Here is a 23,874-nt window from a genome sequence, read left to right on the forward strand (position 1 = left end):
TCCTGAAATTTTCAGTGCACACGGCAATTCAGAAGAAACTGCAACTGACCAATCCTGACTCTTTCAAGGATAGATGCAGCTGCTCGTTAAAAATGCATACGATATTAAAAGCAATTAAGTTATATTATTTATAAAGCTATTAATGGCTTTATTTATGCTTTGAAAGCCTAGGAATGCCGGAAATGTTTCATCTGGGGCTGTGCACCAAATGAAAATCACACACAGGACAGCACTATGCAGACCATTTGTGGTAGCAACCATTTGGAAGGAAGATGAAAACTTCAGCTTCCCTGGATGTCTCTAAATACACAGCTGGAGGAGGAGCTAGAGAAGCGGCCACATTCTTCACTTTTCATCGTTTTGCTTTATATCTCACAGAAACAGTGGTAGGAGAGAAAAGGGAAAGCGTTACAACAAATCATTTAAGTCAGAATCCAGTTAGACAGAAAAATCTGCAGCAAGTCAGTCTGCGGTAGACTGATTAATGATATGCTTCTTTACTCATTTGATTCTGTTGAATTTTGTCACACTTTACTCAACCAGGTAGTTATCAAGTGTAGAAAATTAAGCACAGAGATATCAAAGCCTGACATGGGACCTGAGCAGCTTCAGATGCAAGTCATATGGCACAAATGCTGACATGTCAAACACATTTTCCTACCCAGATAGTCGTGCAGCAAAGCCTGCATCTCCTGGTGTGTCTTGAGGGAGGGAGAACAGCCTCAGAAGTCATCAACTAATTCTCCTGTCCCCCCAGGTTTGGTTTGTTGAAGGACAGTGGCAATATAACAGGTGAACTGCCTTGATTTTTGTTTCTGGAGAATTATAGAAGACCAGGTGAAGATAGAGACTTAGAGAATGGCAGGATCCTCTTAGCCTATAGGTCTGGACTCTAGGAAATGGGGTAAGAGATCGCAAATAGTCCAACCCTGAATGCTAAGACTCTGGCTTCTTATTGGAACCTCTATTAGTTACTTATCTCATTGCTGTGACAAGTAACTAGCAAAGACATCTTAAAGAGGGAAGGGTTCATCTTCATCATAGCTCACTGTTCAAGGGTACAGTCTATCTTCACAGGGAAGTCTTGGCAACATGATGAGCATGCAACTCGTCACATTGCACCCAGAGTCAGGAAGGAGAGAGAGAGACAGACAGAGAGAGAGAGAGAGAGAGAGAGAGAGAGAGAGAGAGAGAGGGAGGGAGGGAGGGAGGGAGGGAGGGAGAGAGAGAGAGAGAGAGAGAGAGAGAGAGAGGATGTATCAAGGTAGTCCACAAGAACCCAGAATAAAGAGAAGCCAGGTGTTTATTAGGGAATCACTCACACAAAGAAGGTAAAGTCACTTCCGTGGTCGTCTGCACCTTAAGGGGCAGAAGCTGTTTCCTGATCCACCCAAGAGAGCAAGCACTTGCTTCCATTCCACACATAGCCTCTGAGCCCTGCTGCAAAGGGGCTGGTACCTCAAAGACTACTGGCTGAAAATATTCCTGCAACAATTCCCCTTTTTGTCTAAATAAGAGGGTTCTAAACCTAATACGAAACTATATACAATAAGAACAAATATCATGTATTTTCCAGGAGATAAAAAGCTTAAAAAACACAAAAAATTACAACTACAACCAACAAGAATATCTATAAGGAAGAAATACACACTAAATGACCAAGCTATAGGTAATTGGCTAACAACAGAGATTATTCCAACAGTTGTCCTTTCCTGAGGAGTCTAAGTCATGTCCCTAAAATGTCTCAACTAGGATATGAGAGGATGGTAGCTGAGACTATCTAGTCTTCAACCCCATCAAAGGTCTGAGAAGGAAAAGAGCCCAGGTTTGCTGACTGTCATCTTCACAACTTTGAAGGAAGTTCCTGAGGATGACATTCCAAGGGCTGCAGGGGTGATTTTCACAGGAAGTAAGCTTTAGGTGGCAGGCGGCTTCTCCAGCTGTTGGAATGAGACTGACATCCTCTCAGAAGCTCTGTAGCAAGGGAGGTTAGACCCAGAAGCAAGGAAAGAAGCTGTAGAAATTCCTGACACATTTAAGACACTATAGGTATTATTAATGTCATGGTCCAACAAAGAACCCACAAAGGAAAATGCTGTTTCACCCATCTCAGCCCAACCCTAGGATCCCAACACGAGGAACATATACTGGAGCAGAGATTCTGGGTGTGAGAGTCCATGTGCTGGGAACACAGAGGACTCTGCCTGTTCTTACTCAGCAAGCTAACTCCTGGAACAAAAGAGTCTGCAGATCAAGCCCCAAATAACATCTCCAGAAGATGTTTGCCCTGCTAAGTTGAGAGTCTCCTCCCACTGCTCAGGGAACTAGAGACTTTCTGTGAATACACAAGTGTAACTGTCTGGCTCTAGAGGGGCCTCCAGCTGATGCTCCCTCACAAACACTGTAGATGTACAGATGGTCCTAGATTCAAGCTGCGGATGATGAAGCTTCCAGCTCAGACTTTTCTGAGTATGGAGTAGAGCTCTAGCAGTCAGAAGGACCTGCTCTTCTCTTATGTTTTTTTATTCTTATCCATCTTTTAGGTTAGATTCAGATTCAATAGTTGGGGGCCTGGTGGTTCAGAGAAATGGCCCATGTTCTGTCACCATCCCTCTTTTTTTCTTCTTTTTTCCTTTTTCTTTTTAAAGACAAGGAACAAAGTACATAAGGCTGGCTTTGAACTCTGATCCTCCTGACTTCACCTTTACACAAGTGTGTGTTGCCAAGCTGGTTTTATACAGTGTTGGCTATCTTGTGCATGCTAGGTAAGCAACCTATCCATTGAGATAGCTCCCTAACCCATCAGCATCTTTCTTCCTGGATATTTTAAGACCAATACTTTTGTGTCTAACATCCATGCAATCACATCAAATAATTATAGAAGAAACGAGTACTACGGTCTCTACTCCTCAGGCCATGACTCTGAGACAAGAGTACAAGAATAACTGGCCACCGCAATAGAGCAGAGCTGGGACTTCTCAGGGTGGCCTGGAACTATGACCTTTCCTTGGAGTTCCACATTTCTGTTCCTTTTCTTTCACAGTCCTAGACAAGAAAGGAGGTCAGAAGTCAGTGTCCATGTCACTGTGAGGTGAAGCCACCATTCAAGAAGGAAGCAAGAGGCCCCCCAAGTGCCATGAAGCCAAGTGGTTCAGCAAAGGGCCTGCCCAAAGAGAAAGAACACAGCCTTTGCCACCTTCCCTGGTGCTAGGGCTGGAGTGAAGCTGCCTACCCCAGTCAGTCAGCACAAGTGGGTAGGTGTTGCCTCCAAGTCATGTATAAGAAGTCAAGGTGGAGGGAGACTGGGCAACTAACTCCGGCCTGCAGATGGCATTCCGCTGGGACTCAACTAAAGTTTATGTGGGGTTTTGTTGTTTGTTTGTCTGTTTTTGCCATGCTCATGATCCTTCTTCTTCTTCTTGAGTCCCAGGTCCCCTAGGATCTACAGTGTGATTTCTCAGGCTATAACTCCAGGACTGGCTAGCAGAAAGTGCCCTTTACCTGGACAGACACAGCTAAGAACAAGTCACAAGCCAGCTGCACAGCTTAAGTCAGGCCAACTCCATGCTGAGAGTCTTGAAAGGGGTGAGCCTTGAAAGCTGGGCCAGCCAGCATCCTGCTTTTCTTGACTTGGATGAATAGAGTTAAGACCCTCAAGTCACAGTTTGCAAGCTTGCTTCTCCTACTAGAATGAGGATTCCAAGCTCTCCACTTGTGGGCTCCCAGGGCCACACACAGGCTGCAGTGAGAGCAACCCAGCCATCCCTAAGGGCATGATCATACCATTGAGGGGGGATCAGGGAAGATGTGATGCCTGAGGGGACCGAAACTTACAGGTGCGTGATGGTCTGGGCCTCAGATTGAATCCTTCTCTGCCCAAGTCATGTATGGCTGAATTGGAGGGCTTGCCCATCTTGATATCCAGTCTAGCTCATTCCATGTGGAACCAGCCCACCCTGGACCTGCTTATAGGAGGCACCTGACTCTGACTGAAGTGTTTGGCCAGATGGAAGAGCTTAGAGTAGAGCAGACCAAGAAACTGGGTTATGTATAGCACAGCAGGTGTGTTGACTGTTGCTCACTGCTGGCTCTGCAAAACACTTGTCTATCGCCTGTCAGAAGTTTCTTCCTCCTGCCACCAAGTGTGACATTCCCTTGTCAACAAGGAGACAGCCCCCCCCTCCTGCTCTTCCTTTACAATTTCATACATGTACACACTGTATTGTTATCACATTCACCCCCCATTACCTTGCATTCTCCTAATTCATGGTGACTACCTTCTTCCCTGTTAACGTCCTTCCTAGTGTGAGTGAGTGTGAGCATTAGGAGCATATTTTGTACCAGAGCATGGGCAACTTGCCAGTGCTACACCACTAAAGAATATGAGTCCCCCTCCCCCAGCAACTGTTAATGACAAACAGTCCCTGAGGGAGGTGGTAGTCCTTGAGAGAGTCCTTTTATCATCCCAAATAGAATGTTGAAAGACCCGATCTTGTGGAGATATGACTACCTCTCAACCTTGCTTGCTAAAGACATCCAGGAATTAACAGTGCTTCACTGGTCCTCCTGGTCTGTCTCAGCATTTTCTGGGATAAGGCTAACAGTCACTGAGCAGTTATCGTAAGTCGAACATTCTTCTGAACATCCCATGTGCTTGTTTATTTCATCCTAACAACCCTGTGAAGTCTGTGCTGCTATCTCCATCTTCTTTCACAGCATCACAAGTAGAAGCCCAGCAGATGAGGTAACCTACACAATAGAAATACAAACATCAGAACTGAGAGCAGAACCTGGGCAAGCATTTATCTCTATTGAAAATAATAGAAGCCGAATGCTGCAAAAACAAGATTGTGTTTATGGGGAAGGAGATGGAGACAGGGTCAGTCACATACCATTGATGTCATTTCTGTATTTGATATGTGGGAAATAGAGGGCTGTGTCCTGTCCTTGTACAAATTGTTTCCCTTTTGTCAATCACTATCTAGGCCTTTAGAGTTCAAGTCCCTGGTCAAGGACAGTTATCAGCCAGGTAGTCTATGAGGTCAGGTCACAGACGTACGTTTGCATGAAGCAGGATGTGGAAGAGTTCCAGAGTTTTCATCCATCACTCTCCTGGAACAGACAGGCTTGGTATAACAAAGCTCTGTGTTTGCAGTCATATCTATGATGCTAACCAACCACTCACTGCTGCCAAACACACAGGAAACCACTCACATCTCATCCATCAGTTTCCCAGGGTGGACATAAGGAATGGCCATGTCTGAGAGCTTACACATGTTACACAGATGCCGAAACTTTCGATATGAAGATATGATGCTGTCATCTACAAAGGTCATTTGAGTTACCAGAAACAAGCAAACACACAAACAAAACACTCCCATGTTTTATGTAGGTTTACAGTTTTGTGTTAAACCACAACCATAGCTTTCCTTGGCCATATACAGATGTATTCACCCTGTGGGATGCAGATTGAACACATGTGAGCCAAAACAGTTCTGGAAGCCTCAGCATAACTTAAGGTTGGACTTGTCTGTAAAATAGTTACTGAGACTCAACTCGTAAGTCAGGTCACAGCTGAGGCTCTTGGGGCAGGAAGTTTCAGAGACACTGTTCAATTTATTTAGCAAAGCCTTGCTGGCTTCTTGAGCTCTGTACCAGGAAGTTGCCCGAATGCTTGTCTACTCCTAAACTCTATGCATCTCAGTGAACGTACAGCTAGGCGCTTAGGATTTTACACTTACACCCTACCAATTGCATTTGTATTTATCTTTCCACCACACAGGATGGAAATTAAAAACTATGAGACGGTTGAAACTAGAAAAAATAGCTTCATGTCTTCTTGTCTGATTCATGTGTCCATTTTTCTGCATTTAGTTAAAAAGCCTATCAGTCTGTCTTCTGTCCTCCCTCACCCTCTCCCCTAAAACCCACCAGATCCATGAGGGGAACTTTGACAGTCCTTTAGCACAATTTCCACTGTCTACACACAAGAGATCCATGCAAAGATAAGTGAGAGAGTCAAAGGGCTTAGAGAGCCTGAGGGAAATGTTGCCCACTGACTGTGAGCTTGTTAGTCATGGGAACTCTAGAAGGTACCGCCTTCCTACACCCAAAATAGCCTTCTGGCAAAATGTTGTAACAATATTGTAATTTTTATGAGGAGAAACACAAATACCTTACTAAAACTCCAAATTCTGTAAAGAGTAAATTGTTTTTAATTCTAGTTTTGTGGAAATTAATATTTCTCTACAAGTATGAAACTATGAATAAAATCATTTGATTTCATTTTCTTTTCATCATAAATTCATCCAAATGTTTCAAGAAATAAATTTGGGGCCAGTGTTGTTAACTAATAGAAGTGAAAACATAACATAATTGTCCATTATTGGAACTTCAAATTGAACTGTGCATGCTAACACCGTGAAGCCATCTTCTATGACTCTAGGTATTCATCCTTTTGGGCTAATCAGTCTGGGGCTTGCCCCTTTCCAGCACTTCCTTTCTTTGTTGCTATCATCCCTATTCATTGACATCCATTGTCTACCTGATCTCCCCATTCACCCCCCTGCACCCCTGAAAACCTCAGCAGCCACCTTTCCTAATCATGTAATCTACTCTTAAAGTAGAATCATTTACATTACAGACTGAGTGTCTCTTGTCCAAGTTACTTAGAAGCAGACATATTTTGGATTTGAGGTGTATTTTTGAAGGTTGAACCAGAGTCCAAACCATGGAATTTCTCTGTGCTTCCCTCATGTCCATCTGGCACCGGTGGTCTGAAGGCATCCTGGTACAACACCTTAACCACCTCTGCCTTTGGACTGCACCTGGCCACATGCAGCCAGACATGGACACTGACCCTTGCACTTTGCCACTGCTCACTTTGGAGCATTTACCGTATGCAGTTTGACGATTAAGGATGCCCACCTGTACTCCTCTGAATTCTCTCAACACTCGGAGCTCAGAATTCCAACATCGGTGTACTTTGCAAGTTGAGGGAAGTTCTTGAAGCTTGTTCTTACAGAATCTCTGTCTCCAGCCAAATGCTCGGTAGGTGTCCCACCATGCTCACTGCAGGCTATGGGTGTCTTACTCAGTGTATTCCCAAAGTAATCTCTTCAAGTGCCCTGAGGGTCTCTTTGTTTACTCACACGAGCCGCTCTCCACTGAAAGAAAGCCCTACTAGCCTTCAAAACTGAAAGAAAGCCCTACTAGCCTTCAAAATCCCTACTGCATGTTGTGTTCTTTCCAAAGATATACCTTATGTTGTCTCATGATTCTTTTGCCCAGAATCCTGAAATTAAGGAGTTGGTTAGTCTCCATCTTTCCCTGAAGGTTTTCTTCTCACTCTGTCCTAAGTCATAGCTCCTATGGCAGGGGTGGAGCCTCCAGCTCCTCTCTGATTCACAGAGGAATTTTGAGGGTGCCAGTCCTGAGCAGGTGTGGTATAGGTACTCATGGCTGCTTTTGCATCCTAAACATTTGTTGCCAGCCCCAGACCTTTGAACCTGTGTACCATGGTCTGTCCAAGAGGAAGACCTGCCCCATCTGGCACCCAATGTGTAAAGGCCAAGATCTGCAAAAACAAATGGCAGTCATCCATGGAAAGGGTTTGAAGAGGGATCATTTCAGCCTCCTTTTTAATTTTCTTTTTCCCTTCCTGAGAAGGATCATACAGAATCAACCCACTAAAAAAGAACCATCGTAAAATCTCACACCATTGACTTGTAAATGGAATTGAATCTGTAGCGTCTACGTAATGATACCATCAGAAAGGGAAGAGCTACCCCATTCATATAACAGATGAGATCTGAAATGACTGCCATGGCAGATGAACACCCCAGAGGTATTTTGCTTTATAATACTCACTGCATTTATGTCTCCAGTTTCTCTAATTTTAGTTATTTTTTTCCCCAGGTCTCAAGACAAGAGCAAAAAGACTCTTTTTTTTCCATCCTAACAAATCACCCCATACAGAAGTCAATAATATAAATACTTACGTTTCTGGGGTCAGCGCTGGGGCTTTATTAAAACTGATTTTTCAAAATGTGTTTTCTGCTCTTCCTGCAGCTACAGGGGAGCCCAGCCACCCACAGCTCCCAGACTCCCAGCATGCACCATGTGGCATGGCTCTCGGGCAGAGAAGCTGACACGGGATGCTGTCAGCTGCCTTCCTAGGATCAATCTCCTCCCAGGTCACAGGCAAATACTCCTTCCATTCCTTTCAGGAAGCTTCTCCAGTCCTCCTTTGGCCCCTCCTTGGCTGCTACCTCTTTTCTACCTCTGCTGGGTCTAAAGATTAGTGACTGCTTCATAACTGGTAGGTGCTCTTTGAAGGGACTTACACTCCTGCCTGAAGCAAAATTGACGTGTTAGGAAAGCAAAGACAGACAGCAGCATGAATAACCAGTGTTGCCTCCAGCTGCCGGGATGGTCACCCATGGCGATGAGCAGGGATTCCTGACACCTTTTCCCAAACCTCCTGAGAGTCACAATGGGAGTCACTAAGGCACCTGTCTTTCCTCAGAAGTGTTCTGAGGCCTCCAGCCTGGGACCTGATCATGCAACCCAGGTCTGTGTCACACAAAGGCCTAGTGCTCACCCTCCTATGGCCCCCCTTCTCCTCCTCATCAATTATTGGTGTGAGCATGATTTACATGTTAGAGGATCCTGGTTAAACTGTGTGCTTTGGACTTATTAAATATGGCTGACCTGGGGGGTGGGAGGGCAGGCCTCATTCCCATTACGAACAGGCTGTACTCTAATTGAAGGGAGCACAAGTCACTGCAGCTAGTGAAGATCTACACAGGACACAAACATTTCCCTGTCGGAACCAAGGCCAGGGGGCAATCAGGTCTCACCTTACCCACTGACCAATCACGAAGGGAAAGGAGAGATGTCTACGGGTGCAAGAGAAGTTTGCTCACAAAGAGAGACCCAGAGCACAGCACAGCCAGAGGCCTTGTACTTCGGGAGAAAGCGTGAATACAGGTAAGGAAACGAAAAGTGGAGGACAGACCACAAGACGGCCCAGCCACAGAACTTAATCACAAGCACTCACACACGTGCATGCACACACTCAAACACACATGAGCACATATGCACATGCACACTTTGGCTCATGCATGAATGGACGCAGAGGCACATGTGTGCACTCACATATGCATGCATGCATATTCTCTCAAATGCACATGAACACATGTGCACACACAGGCGCACATATACACACAATGCCTCCGAGTATTTTGCTCACTTATATAATTTTAAAAGGTTTCAGAGGCAAACATATGTGTGTGTATCCATACATGTGTATGTATATGTAGACATATATGAATATTCACACACACACACACATATATATATATATATAATACATGAATATATTTAAAGATTGACACATGGATCACTCCATTCTGCAACCTTTGCTTTTATTTTTATTTTTTTCAGGGTAGTTCTTATTTTTTTATTTAAATTTAAATTAGAAACAAGGTTGCTTCACATGTCAATTCCAGGTCCCTCTCCCTTTCCCTCTCCTCCTCCCGTGCCCTCCCCCCAACCCCTGCAATATCCCCTCATTTGCTTTTCTTTTTAAATATATAGTGATATATAAAACAGAAAATGTTTTCTTGTATAACATTTTGAAAATACAGAAAAATATAAAAAAATAAAACACTGAACACTATTCACAGTTCCTCCTCCCAGAAATATCTTGAACCCTTACCCCTGTGTTTATTGAAACTGGCCCACAAGAACACTGGAGGTAGACCTGCGCCATTTGACTGGGGAGTTGGATGGTCTACGCTAGCTGCTGTGTAGTTCTACGCTCGCTGCTGTGTAGTATGCCTGCCTCTGCTTCAGTGCTGTGCCCTCCCACCTTTGAGACAGCGTCAGGCTTCTTTGAAAACGTGATTTCCAGCAGCTACAAAATAGTTTTAATGACTGCCATAATTTATTTTTCCATGTCTCTATCTTCAGACATTCAGACGGTTTCTAGTCTTCTGTCCTAAGTCATGAGATGATGACTACCCCATATATACACCTTTGAGCAAATGTCTGGTCACTTCTCTCAGATACATTTCTAGGTGTGGAAATACCGAGTTAAGAGGAATGGACTCTCTTAAAGCCAAATTCCCTTGTGGCAAATATGCCCTCCCTGCTCCCACAGGCAATGTCATTTCCTGCCTCCCTCCACAGCATGTCGTTTCATCCTCACAGAATAGAGTACCATCCCTGTAGACCGGAAACATCCCTCCTACAGGAGAAAAATGTGTGTGTCCGTGTGTGTGTGCATGTGAGAGAGAGACAGAGACAGAGACAGAGACAGAGACAGAGAAGGAGACAGAGAGCCAGCGAGCATGGGGAAACCAGAGATCAATGTTGGATGTCTTTTTGTTTTTGTTTGCTTTCTACCCTTTAACTTTGAGCCAAGATCTCTTAGGGAACCCAAAGCTTCTGCATTCTGCTAGGCTGGACAATGGTCTCCAGGAATCCACCTGTGTCAGGGCCCTCCCCCACCGCAGTGCTGGGAATGTGGACCACACTGTAGCACTAGTTGGGAAGCTAGAGGTCTGCAATCAGATCCTCTTGTGTGTGGAGCCTGCACTCTACTGATGGAACCATTTCTCTAGCCCCTCAAATACCATTTTTAAATTTAATTTGGCACAAAAGGAGTTGACTGTCTTTGTGCTGAACTTTAGTTTCTCCTACAAATCGTATGCCACTGTCTTTAAAAGCAGGGCATTAAAATTCTTTATGGATTTTGAGGGGTTTTGCATCAAGGTAAATGAATATCTCATTGTCCTGAAATCTGCATTTTTGTAGTTTTAAAGTTGCTTAAAATATTATATGTGACATTGGTTGATGATTTAAGCATTACTATAATTCTTATAGCATTAAATCTATTATTCAATTCAGTTTTATTTTCTCTATTTCATTTACTGTTTGGCATAACCTTACTAGTTAGAGATAATTTTATATACAAACAACAAAGGAATCTCTAATTTTACTCTTAGCACATCAAATTTTTTAAATTAATTGTAGCTTGTGAGGGTTATCTTGCCTTTAATGTCTCTCTCAGAATACCAAGTAAAAATGAGTCAAGCAACCCACTCTTTCCACAGTGACTCACGGTGCTTCCTCCACTGGATTCAAAAATCTCAAGGGCCCCAGGATCTTTTTCTCGGTAACAAATCTGTTCAGATATTCCTGTGTAAGTAAAAACATTTTAGATATTTGGTTTTTGCAATTTATAATATGTATATAATTATATAGTCTACACAGTATGCAATTATAATAGTCTTTTAACATCTGATCAGTCATTTCCCATCACAATTTATGCGTGTTTTTTAAGTCACTTCCATAAGAAGGGTATGACAGTGCAGCACTTTTTCATTTTCTTACTATGGAAAGCACAGACCTATCATTTGAGACAAGTATTAGTTACTTTCCTCTTGGAGTGATTAAATGCCATGACAAAAGTGACTTAGGGATGACAGGGTTTGTTTTGGCTTATAGGTCTGAGCCTAGTGTCCACTGTGGCATGGCAGGCCTAGCATCAGGCAGCCAGAGCAGGAATCTGGGAGACCGATGCTGTCTTCAATCGCAAACAAGAAGCAGAGAGAGTCAGAGGAAGTGGGGCAAGACTCTGAAGGCCACTCCCAGGGATGTACATTCTCCAGCAAGGCTCCACCTCTTAGAAGCCCAGTAACCTCCCCAACACTGATACCAGCTAAGGACCAAGTGCTCACACTCATTAGCCTAGGCGGGACATTTCTCATCCAAGCCACCTTACTCACCCTCCTGGAACCCATAGGTTCATGACCATATCACAGATGTGCTTCGCCCAACTTTAAAAGTCCCCATAGTCTTTGAGTCTTGGAACTATTGGAAAGGCCGCATGCTGTATTATTCCATTCATAAGAAATGTTCACCCTAAGGAGATCTATTGGAACAGGAAGTAGATGATGGTTGCTAGGTGATGGCTTGGTGACTGTGAGCAAAAATGGAAGTGGTGTTTTTTTATTTTGCTTTGATGAAATATTCCAAAGCTAGGTTCTCATGACAATTGCACGGCTTTGTAAATAAGCTAAAACATCATTGAAGCGTACACTTGAAATGAGAGGATATTATGGAATATAAATCATTTTCAATGAAGCTATTGACATTTCGATTCAAGGCTTAATTTTTATAATTATTTGAGGATCTTTTATTGGGGGGAGTTTCTCAGCTTGCCATGATGACTTCGTATCTAGAAATATAATATACATTTTACTTTGTATTAAGCATGATATATAGGGTGTGTGTAAAAAATCACATGTGTTCAGGTGCACCTGAGTGTGTGCATGTGTGTACACACATGTGGAGGTCAAGGGTCACATCAAATATCTATTTCAATTGCATACCACCTCCTTTTATGAGACATGTCTCTAATGGAACTTGGAGTGTGGTGATATTTTGTTTATGCTCCAACAATTAAAGCTCGTCTGGGGATCAGAGGCGGGGCTAGCTACTAATTAATCACTGACGTCTATACAGACAGACAGGAAGAGAGAAGGAGTAGCGGAGACAGCACCTCAGCCCTTTCAGCTGAGAAGTTGGTAAGGTAGGAGTTGGCTGTGACTTGCTCCTTTGTCTCTCTGATCTTTCAGCATTTACCCTAGCATCTGGCTGTGGGTTTTTGCTATCACTATTATTATTACTATTACTATTATTATTATTGTTGTTATTATTATCATCATCATTATTTTGGTATTTCAAGACAGGGCTTTTCTGTGTAACAGCCCTGACTGTCCTGGAACTCACTCTGTAGACCAGGCTGGTCTAGAACTCACAGAGATCTGCCTGCCTCGACCTCCTGAGTGCTGGGATTAAAGGCGTGCACCACCACCACCCAGCTTGGGTTTTGATTATTAAGTCCAATTAGAACTCGTGTGACACTGGAACTTGTTGACTTGGTTAGACCAGTTGGTCAATGAACTCTAAGGAAGCTCCTGCCTGCCCATCTGTCCCTCAGTACTGAGATTACAGATGTGTGCCACGCACAGCTTCTAGGTGGATATCTAAATTCACATCCACATTTAGGTGTGGCACACATTACTGAACCATTTCACCAACACATTTTTATGCATTAAAATTTCTTAGTACTGCTAGAGTCACATTCGCTGTTTTCTTTTAAGTTTTAAGAAGAGAGCTATTCTTTTTGACTACTGCTACAAACTATTGCCAAAAAATGTTTCAAGTTATTATTTTTATCATGATAGAAAAAATTATTTTACATTTAACCTTTGACTTCATAAAAATTTATGAGCCATTTAACTTTTTAATGTTAAGAAAATTTAAAGATTCTTTTGAGATTGTACACAACACTATAGAGACATCAAAAATTATTGGGTATATGTCCAAGAATTTTCCCTTCCTCTTCGCTGGCTAGAACTTTCAGCATAAATTAAAAGAACACTTGTACTAAACAAATAAATTTGTCTTATTTTAATGAGGGTTTTTGTGTTTCTTCTTTTCATGAAAGTGCTCTTATGTTAAATATTGTCTTTTATTAATTTTCAAATATAAAATTTTAATTTGAAATAACTATGGATTCACAAGAAGTTGCAAAACCTAAAGAGAAATATCCTAGGAGCTGCACAATATTAAAATCAGGAAATTAACACTGATTAAAGTGTGCCTAGCGTTTGTTATATGTGGAAGTTACTTTAACTACCACTGTTAGTAGCTGAGATACAATGATTACTGTTCCCAATCACATTTGACCCAGCCCTCATTAGACATAGCCCCTGATAATCCATTGAACAATTTGTCTGTCTCTATCTTTAATTTCAAGAATGCTGTAAAAATGGTATGCTCTTTTGAAATTGGTCTGATGGTGTGTGTGTCTAGGTGGGTCTCTGTATGTATCTGTATGTGTGTGAGAGAGAGAGAGAGAGAGAGAGAGAGAGAGAGAGAGAGAGAGAGAGAGAGAGAGAGAGAGAGAGAGAGAGAGAGAGAGAGTGTGTGTGTATGGTGTGAGTTTGCATTCCTTTGGTACAAGTACTCAGAAGTGTGAATGCTGCCAGGGCATATGTCAATTCTGAGGTTAGTGTTTTTAAGAAGCTGTCAAGCTCCTGTAGAGCAGGCCTTGCATTTCCACAGCAACACTGCAGGAAGCTGGTGCATCTGGCCCTTGCAGCATCTGTACTGACGCCTGTCCCACCTCAGCTGTTTAGGAAGTGTTTAGCAACTCCTCACTCAGGTCTGACCTTTCATTCTCCCATTGGAGTTCATGCTGGCGATCCTCCCATGTGCTCTGACGCCGTCAGATGCTTTTCCTAGTTACCAACAGTGCCTGTCTCCCACTCACTTCCTAATCTCTATTATTTGGTATTCTGTGTTGAATTCTGGGGGATATTCTAGATGTGAACATGAATATTTCCCCAAGCTTGCCTTTGACCCTTCATGGGATCTTCCCCAGAGAAGACATCTTGGATGTCAATGAAGTAAGATTGTTTTCTCCTGTTCCAAGTTTGCTTTCCTTGTCTCCACTAAGAATGCTTCATCAGATTCTTATCCTGGAGGTTAGGAACTGGGTGTGTGAATGTTTTATAATCTCTTGCTTTCTGTGTAAGTGAGTTGGTTTTGGCCTGTGGAGGGCGCTCTGCCGGTTCTCCTGTTGACTGATAGCCACTTGCAACAGTGATCTCTGTTGAAACCCTTCTCCACTGAATTGTTTTAAATCATCATCTTCATCATAAGCCAGCTGCATGGCATGTATGGAAATTGTGCCGAGTGATGCATTCTTGTTAATTAACCTCATTTTGGCTATTCTCAATACTTTGCCTTTCAATTTACACTTCAGAACAATCTCATCTATGTCTACAAGCCATTCAAGACCAGTTTGTGCTGTGCAGATATTCTTGGGTGTGTAGTCTTTTCTCTTTATAACTCATTGGATAGCAAGGCCAGGGAAGACAGAGGAGGGAAAAAGAAGAGGACAGATAAGAGAGAGAACTTCAGGAATTGCAAGACAGTGATGGGGAAAAGGGAAGATGGAGATTCTCATAGTTTGGCTCTGAAATAAACATTTTCCCACCAAAGGGAGCTTGTTCTTCTCATTCTGGTAAATGTCCCGGCATGTGCTGTCTGATGCAGGACAAAGGCTCAGTCTTTAGTCAGTGAGTCCCCGGCCCCCACCTTCACATTATATTAGCTTTGTCTTGGGCATCAAAGTGTTTTGGTTTTTTTTCCATTTGTTGCTGAGGTTACTCCAGAGAGATGGAGAATGAGCAATGCAGCAGGGTGAGGTGGACTTGAGAACCATCTCATAGACAATACAGTTCCTGCTCAAAACACCACCGCAGGCACCAAGAGAGAAGTTCAAAACCAGAAACCCACTGAAACGAGACCTTGTAGACAAGATACTTCCTACTCAAAAGACCATTCCAGACACTTAGGGTGGAATGTTAAGTTCATTGCTTGGGGGTGGGGAGTGGGTGGAGAGGTTTTAAAACCCTGATTATCACGGGAACAGACATTGGAGGACCTTCCATAAATATAATTCAATCCAAAAGGCACTTTCAAGGTTAATGAATACCAGCAAAAGTTATAAATTAGATGTTTTCAAAATGCAAACTTAACCGCTTTTAATCAGGCTAAAGGAGCTATTTCCCTTTGTTATGAAAATGCATGCTGAGGTGATCTTAAGCTCCACATGATTTGAAAGCCTCAGTTTGCACAATGTACTCATCCTACTTGCCTAAGTATTCACAAAGAACTCTCCCCACTAATCTCCTGGTACTCCATTAATAATATCTGCACTCGAGTAAGATGACCTAATTCACAGAAAAATGGCCTTAGTTCATGTCAAAACTGACTATGTCGACGTTCTTTTTGGACAGGAAGTGAACTGGTACTAAGTACAGAATCCATGTGAGAGCTGCAGTTTTCCTGAGTGACTTCACCTGGAGTGATTGGAGCAGTTTTCTGAAGTCCCTCGCTCTCAGCTTCCCTCAGGGATAACTTTTTCTCTCTGCCAATGACTTGGCTACAGCCTTTTCCCAATGCCCTCTTCTGAGTGTGAACAGAACTTCAAGGTTCAGAGAACTGTCCCCAGAAATCAGAAACAAGAACTTCACACAGGACATGTAGCCTGCTCCTGGCCTTAGGCATGCTGTATGTATGACTTCATTTCCTGCAATGAACTGAAAAAAATAATCCAGTGCATTGGCAGGGCATGCCTGTTCTTTATTCCAGAGAAAGTGAAGCCTACAGAAGTTAGCAGAGATCTCAGCACACAAGGTGTTTGTGACACCCCACAAAACAGCAGACTCTTGCCTAGCATATACCAAGTGTTTGAGAAGAGTTTGCTTGCTCTTTTATTTACTCTATAGTCCTGACAAAAAGGATATTATAACCTAGTTATGAAAACACTACTACATACATGAAACCCTAGTACCCCATGGGTGGCGTATAATTGTATAAGAAGGTGCTAGCAGATCTGATTGAGACAGGAAATAAGGAAGAGTTTCAATCAGATCTCCAGAGGTCAGCTCTACCACACTGAAGACACAGCCCTGAGCCCCACGTGGAGATGGGAAGCAGTTACCCTTATACCATGTCGTTCAAGGAAGATGGAGACCATGAAGGGGTGTGATTGTCACCCCAGGTTTGTGTTATGTTAAATTTGATTCTAAAATGGGTAGCTCAGGCTGGAATGATGGCTCACTCAGCAAAGTGCTTTCCTTGCAAGCAGAAGGACCTGAGTTCTATCCCTCAAACCCATGTTTTAAAAGGAGCCAGGCGTGGTGGTATCTGTGATCACATCCTTGAGGAGCTGGATAGAGACAGATTCCTGGGGCTCGGTGGCCAGATAGCCTTGCCTACTTGGTAAGTTTCAGGTCAATGAGAGAACCTGTTTCTATAGAAAGAAAGAGAAAGGGGAGAGAGGAAGTAGGAGAAGAGGAAGAAGAAGACAATGACATAGGTGATGGTGTCTGTGACATGACACCTGAGGTTGTCCTCTAGCATCCGTGTGCACATGCTCACACATATACAGTCACACACACTCACATATCAAGACGATTCACCAAGCTACTGTTAATTCTGCTTTTCTCAACCAAACATTAAGAAATCTCAAAGGTCAATAATTTAAAAATGCATAATTGGAAAGAGCAATATTTCCTTTATGGAAATGAAAAAGATCATTTGTACTTAAATTCCCTCCCCTACCCCCCAGTGTTTTCAACTTGCTAATCTACGCAACCAAAATACCATCCTAGGCAACTTTATTTCTGAACTTTGTCAAAGTGATTTGATCCCAAGCTGAGATCTCATATTGAAAGGAACCGTATTGGCTCATGACCCCCAAGACATGGTTCTCAGCACAAAGGAGATTTATTTGTCCCAGAGGAACAGAGGGCAGGGGAATAAGAGACAAAACAGTAGAGGGTGAGGGGAAGGAGAAGGGAAAGGGGTGTGTGTCCTAAAGGGAGGACAAAGGAGTGCCTCTGGGTAGACAGAGGGACAGACATGATCCAAAGGCAAATGGCAGTTTATAAGGGTGCAAAGGGAAACACCACATATTAGGATGAGGTTTTTAATTTTAACTGGGTATGTTAATTAGGTGAGTTAAAGGGGGCTTTTGATTGCTGGACTTCAGCACTTTGAAAGCTGGATCTTGGTACTCAGCCCCAGGAGGAGGAAGTGACCAACTAAGGGAATAGACTTTGGTGACCAGCTTTAGGAATGTAATCTAATCATTTTTATTTTTATTTTGTGAGGCAGAGGGAATGGGGAGAAGGGCAAAGCCTGCCAGAGCCATGTTTTCCAAGCTTGAGCTAATCAGAGTCCCTTCACATATGCCCAGCATTGACATACACAGGGCATCACACCAGCCTGGTTTTGAACTCATGGAAACAGTAGCTTTTATTGGAAATGCTGACAGACCCCTAAGCAGAGCAGCACCGATAGCACCAATGATAATAAATATGAGGAGTGATTCCCAAGTTGGAGGCAGGCAAATAGTTACCCAGCTGCTGCAGAAACTGCAAGACAGAATTCAAAAAATAAAAAAAAGAAAGTGGGGAGAAAAGAAATTAAATGAAATGGATATTAGCTAGGAACATCTGTGTTCACCACAGAGCAAAATGCATATTCAGCAGCCGGCTTATCGGCTCTTTAGAGGATGTGGATGGAACCCTGTAAATAATGACCTGCCTGCAATAAATCCCAGTAAAAAAGAGAGGGGCCCCGCTCTCCGCCCACGGTCACATTACCGGGCCCTGCTGTGAGTGATGATTCACAGCCTGCTCAGATCCCTGTTTTCCAAACGGTCTTGTGTACAGCAGGGCTTTCATTAAGTTTTACACTAGCTGGGGAATTTAAAACAAGAAGAGAGAGTGTGTGTAAGTGTGAGAGAGAGAGATCACGGCCTCTTAGTCTAGGGAAGTGCTGAGAGACAAGATGAGCACGTGGTCTTCAAACCAGGCCAAAGCACCCATCCTTCTTCTCTCCGGACATCCGTGACTAAAGGAGACCAAGCGCCAGTGACCTTGCGTGCTGTGTAGTGTGGGGGGAAAGAGAACTGTCATCTTTGAGCTGGGATTTGAGTAGTGACTGGGAAGCCACATAACATTCCAGACACTGGGTTCAGTGATGCAAGAGACACCCACATCTCCCGTGACACTGCACTGACGTGTTCTCTACATAATCCGCAAATGTCTAAAGAGTAAAACCAGCAAAGGTTTAAGATTTCACTAATCATATGCTCAAGATCTATCTTGTGATCATTAATAAGAAGCCCTTGGAATAATTTTGAAAGCAGAAGTGAATACTAGAAGAGGTACCCAGGTGCAAACTGGACTTGTTTCCTCTTTCAAACATGGCTACTGGGCTAAGAGAACTGGCTTACTTTTCAAGCGTGAGGACTTGAGTTCAAACCCAAGAACCCCCCTGAGAGACCAGTGTAGTAGCATGCACTTGGAATCCCAGTGCTGAGAAGGCAGAGGCAAGTGGACCCCTAGTGCCAGCGAATTCCTAGCCAATGAGAGACTCTGTTGAAAGACGGGGATGGCAGGGAGGGAGGGAGGGAGGACGGACAGACAGATGGAAGGAAGGAAGGAAGGAAGGAAGGAAGGAAGGAAGGAAGGAAGGAAGAAGCAGGGTAAATGGAGGATGGCTCATTAGGAATGAAACTCAAAACTGTCCGTTGGTCTCCACGCACATTTGCAAACAAATGCACACAAACATATACACATAAACACACACACACACACACACAAACACGTACAAACACAAAATCTGGCTGTTTCGTCTCACCGTGAGGATCAGTATAAGATGTGAACACTCTCTTTTGGCTCTGAGACTTTCCTCTACAGAGATCCCAAGCTAATTCCAGAAATCCAGTTGTTTTCATGACATGACTATTTTTCTCCAGCGAGGCATCTTCCCAGAGACTACCAGGCAGTGTGAAATGAACGGAAGAACTAAACCACTGGGAACAGGAGTCTCTTAATATTGTTACTGAATGTGTCAATCAGCCAGTGGATTGAAATGAACAAGGCTTTAGTCATGCGCCTACTGTTTTCAGACTGTGTGTTTGGTTTATACAGCGCTGCAGAGAGCAGTGATCACTGGCTTCTCTGAGCATGCGGTTTGTGGTAGTCCCAGTGCCACAAAGAAAAGTTGGAGGTTGAAAAAGAGAAATTATGTGATATTTTTAAAAGTTGAAGAAAATAGAGAAAGTCGAGCTGGAGAGATGGCTCAGCCATTAAAGGCTAGTAGACTCACAACCAAAAATAAAAGAGAATAGAGAAATTCGAGCTGCTAAGTCCAAAGACACTGTAACACTGGTCTATATTTGAAACTCAAAGAATGCTTGGTGCTGTAATGGAGATTCATAAACAACCCTGGACACATATGTTGAAGATTTGATTCCCAATGAAGCAATAATCAGAAGTGCAGTTTTGAGGATGGGATCAGCTCAGGAGAGTTCTGGGTTAACCATTGATAGATTCAGTTTAATGGACTATGGGATGGTGGGAGAAACTGTAGGGTGTGGCACCCAGATGGAGGATGCCAGTAACTGGGGATGCCGTTTTCCTGCCAGGGGGTGAGCAGTCTTCTCTACCACATGATCCTTCCTCCAGGACCAAGAAGTCCAACCTAACATGATAAAAAAAATCCAGAAGGTGCACACTAAAATCCCTGCGTTATGCATATGCACACCTATCACATGTATAACACAAATGTATGCATTCGTTACGATTCACTCTGACAGAAGCAAGAGAACCATACCATGATCCAAGGGGACTCAGCCAACAATTCCTGAAAAAACATAGGAGAGAATGAGGCCCCACCACAACCCACTGAGTACTCTCTTTGGTACTGTATCTGTTCCAAGACCCCATCAGTGTCTGCTACACTGCTGAGGTGCAGATCCCTCTGTGACTGGGTGACCACACACTTGTGGGTCTCAGTATATTATCACAGTGATTCGGAATGAGTGATGAGTCCAGCTGCTTCCTGAGGCAAATGGAAGTTCAAGAGGACAGGATCTGCTGGCGGGGAAGGCAAAAGGTTCATCACCTATCACACTGCCAAAAATAGAAAGTACAGGTGTCACCAGCCAGAGTGTGTGGAGTAAGTCCAATTTTACCCCCAGGATACTATGCTGAGATACTCGTTAAAATATAATTGAACCCTGATATGTTGCCAGAATCTTCCTCAGGGGTAAGTTGTGAGGAATATCTGCTCCTGCCCTCTCCAGTTTTCTTTGTTCTATGTGTTTTCTGCTCTGTGAGGTAGAAAACATCCACATTGCCTTTGTGAGAAAGCAATTTTCAAAAACCGTGCAGATATAAAGTAAACAAGTAGCAAGTCTGCACTGAGCTCAGTGAAGAAGAGATACAAGTAGAGGAGCCAAGCAGTTCAAAATGGAAACATCACAGGGAAAGATGGACTCTTGATGTGATCTAATAAAAATGTAACAATAAATGAGCAAATCAACATGCAGGCTGGCACTTAGGGTAGGTGTTCACTCTGCCCTCGATGAGCGCAACACTCCAGAGGCAAGAATGACTATGTCTTTATCAGAGGTCCACATCTGTAAAGCTGCTACAGACTCCTACAGACCCAGAATCTCACAAAGCACAGCATCTAGATGCAGACTTACAGATCATCAAAAGGCAGGCTTTCCAAGCACCTGGAGGCAGACCCACTTTCAGAGCAGCTAGATGGCAGAATCCTTGAGTATCTAAAAGCACACTTCCCCAGTATAGGACACCAGACCTCCCACGTGTCCAGAAAGCAGAGTTCCCAAACATCAACACAGCAGACTTCCAAAGCATCTGGACTTTCCCAGCATCCAGGCATCTAATCTTTGCTGAAACCCAACCCCTTATGTTATTAATTCATTTCTTTCTTTCCAGAGTTTAACACTTCCCAGGCTCAGAAGGAGTTTCACCTAATAGCTATTTATTTAAAGTAAGCAATTGTGAAGCCTTTTAGAATTAAAATCATTTAATTTCTGTTCTCAAGGAAGGTTCTAGAACTGCCCAATGGGTGGAGTTAATAGAGTCCTACTGTGTGGTCAGGATGATGGTGCCATTCACTGACTTACCCCAGGAAGCTTATTCTAAAACACATGTGAAAATCATTGTTGTTCATAGCACTTCGTGGTCTGGAGGGAGAATGTAAAAAGCAGAGGAAAAGCAGAAATAAGACTAGAGCGCCAACTCCAAAGAGGGCCGACTCCGAAGAGCTCCAACTCCGAAGAGGGCCTACTCCGAAGAGCTCCAACTCCGAAGAGCACCGACTCCGAAGAGCTCCAACTCCGAAGAGCACCGACTCCGAAGCCCACAAGACTTCCTTCCACCCCTCACTGTGGATTGGGAGGTAGCTGTTTACCTCATCCACCCACCTCGACCCCAGGAGTAGCAAGGTAGAGCTTGGCAGGAAGTCACTCCTAAGCGGTAGGCTAGAAGCCTTCCAAGAAAACTCTGAAGGAGGGAATTTTGTTTGGAGAACAGAAAAGAGAGGACAACTTTTTAAAGATTGTGTAAATTACGCACTTCTGACCTGAAGAGATGCGTCCCTTCCTCAATCCCCCAGATAAGTCACCATGGCAAGAGCAAGGTGAGCACCCTACTCCCTTCTAACATGGCCACCTTCCAGCACACTTTCTTTCATGAGTATGTTTCAAGCCCTGTAAACCAGCAAAACTTAGCTCTGCTTGCGCACCTTTGGGCCCAATTACTTCACCACATGGTATGAGCTGTGGGAGTCATGCTCTGCACAACTTGCTTTGACCTGTGTGTGAACCTCAGCTGTGCGGTAACTCCCAGGACGCGGTGCAGCTTCCAGAGACCCGTTTTGTGTGTGCACAGTGCTGACTGTCCCAGGCAGTGCTGCTGAAGGCAATTTGAGCAAGATAGAAGGATACTCTGCCTTCATGAAAGGCTCGGGCACTCTAGGTCGCAGTAGAGTGTTGGTTTATCACTAGACCCCACGCCATGGCTTCTTTTCTCCTTTGCCACTGCCATGCATCTTCTTTCTGGGAAAGACTTAGCCACACTGTGAGACAGAATGTGTAGATTTTATGCAGGCTCACTTCCGTACCAGAAATATGACTGACAGCCAGGAGGTAGTGGTGCACGCCTTTAATATAGCATCCAGGAGGTAGAGCCAGGCAGATCTCCATGAGTTCAAGACAAGCCTGGTTTACAGAGAGTGTTCTGGGACAGCCAGGGTTACACACACAAAAAAAAAACCAAGAAAGAAAATGAAGGAAAGAAAGAAAGAAATATGACTGACAAGGTCAGGGCTTGCTTTAGGAGACCTTATGCTCAGTCCCTGGTAGTGACTCCTACATACAGACTCTGCAAGCAAAAGACATTCTCAGGGTGGCACACTTTGAACCTGTGCTGTGTTGTCTGCTGACCCAATAGGCATCTGATCACCTACCACTGAGAGGGGACAGGCAGGTGACACCTCACATTTACCGTGGAAGTGAGCTGAAATCATCAGAATACTATAATGGACTATATTTGTAACTTCCCTAAGATGAAACACTTTCATCAGCAGAATTGGCATAGATATTTTAGCATCATAAAGAAAAGTCAATGCTGACCTGATGGCCCCAGAATAGGAATCATAAGGAGTGACATTAGTTGCACTTCGTGCTGTGTGGTATCCGTTCTCCTGCTGACTTCAAATTTCTCTTTTAAGAAACAACTCAGTAGGGGCTGGAGAGAGAGTTCAGAAATTAAGAGTGTTTTCTGCTCTTCCAGAGGACCTGAGTTCAGTTCCCAGCACTGACATCGGAATGTCCACAATCACCTGCAGCTCCAGCTCCAGGAATCCAATACCTCATCTGGCCTCTGAAGACCACATAAGCAGCTCTCTCTCTCTCTCTCTCTCTCTCTCTCTCTCTCTCTCTCTCTCTCTCTCTCTCTCTCCTTCCCTTCTTGTCTCCCTCCCTCCCTCTCTCTCCCCCTCTATCTCACACACAATTTTTAAATAAACATTTTGAAACAATCTCAAGTTTATAAAATACATGTGAGTTAGATTATTCACAAATGTCCTTTGCGCATGAAGGAGACTTCAGTCATACTACAGCTGACCTGCTCTTGTGGAAATGGACTTATTATCTTCTTTGCAAGCATCAAAAACACCTGTTCATGATTTAAGAGGTGAGTTGACCATCTTTAACTGGTAATGCTATATATAGTTTGAAGTGCCCATGGAACTTGGAGTGTGAAAGCAAATTTTGAGCATTCAAGAACCATTCTCCAATGAAGATCTTAGCAAAAGGCCACCTTGCCTCCCTCCGTGGAGTGTTCTCTGTGTGCCTGTTGCTTTCCACTGCTTAGTGTTACATGGGCTGGCTAC

General features: G+C 43.6%; 1 long non-coding RNA gene across 2 annotated transcripts; it reads right to left on the bottom strand.

Annotated features, from left to right (window-relative positions):
• Nucleotides 1-1,205: 1,205 nt before the first annotated feature.
• Nucleotides 1,206-19,657, bottom strand: LOC121144322. 2 transcript variants are annotated; one of them, XR_005881656.1, is made up of 3 exons: nt 19,303-19,657; nt 11,110-11,205; nt 1,206-4,749 (listed from the first exon to the last, which is right to left on the bottom strand). It is a non-coding gene; the product is annotated as an uncharacterized LOC121144322 (long non-coding RNA). The 2 variants fall into 2 exon arrangements; XR_005881657.1 differs by having other exon boundaries at nt 11,129-11,205; nt 19,303-19,656.
• Nucleotides 19,658-23,874: the final 4,217 nt, after the last annotated feature.

This window comes from Mesocricetus auratus, unplaced genomic scaffold, assembly GCF_017639785.1.
Source record: "Mesocricetus auratus isolate SY011 unplaced genomic scaffold, BCM_Maur_2.0 Super-Scaffold_100015, whole genome shotgun sequence".
Lineage (NCBI taxonomy): Eukaryota > Metazoa > Chordata > Mammalia > Rodentia > Cricetidae > Mesocricetus > Mesocricetus auratus.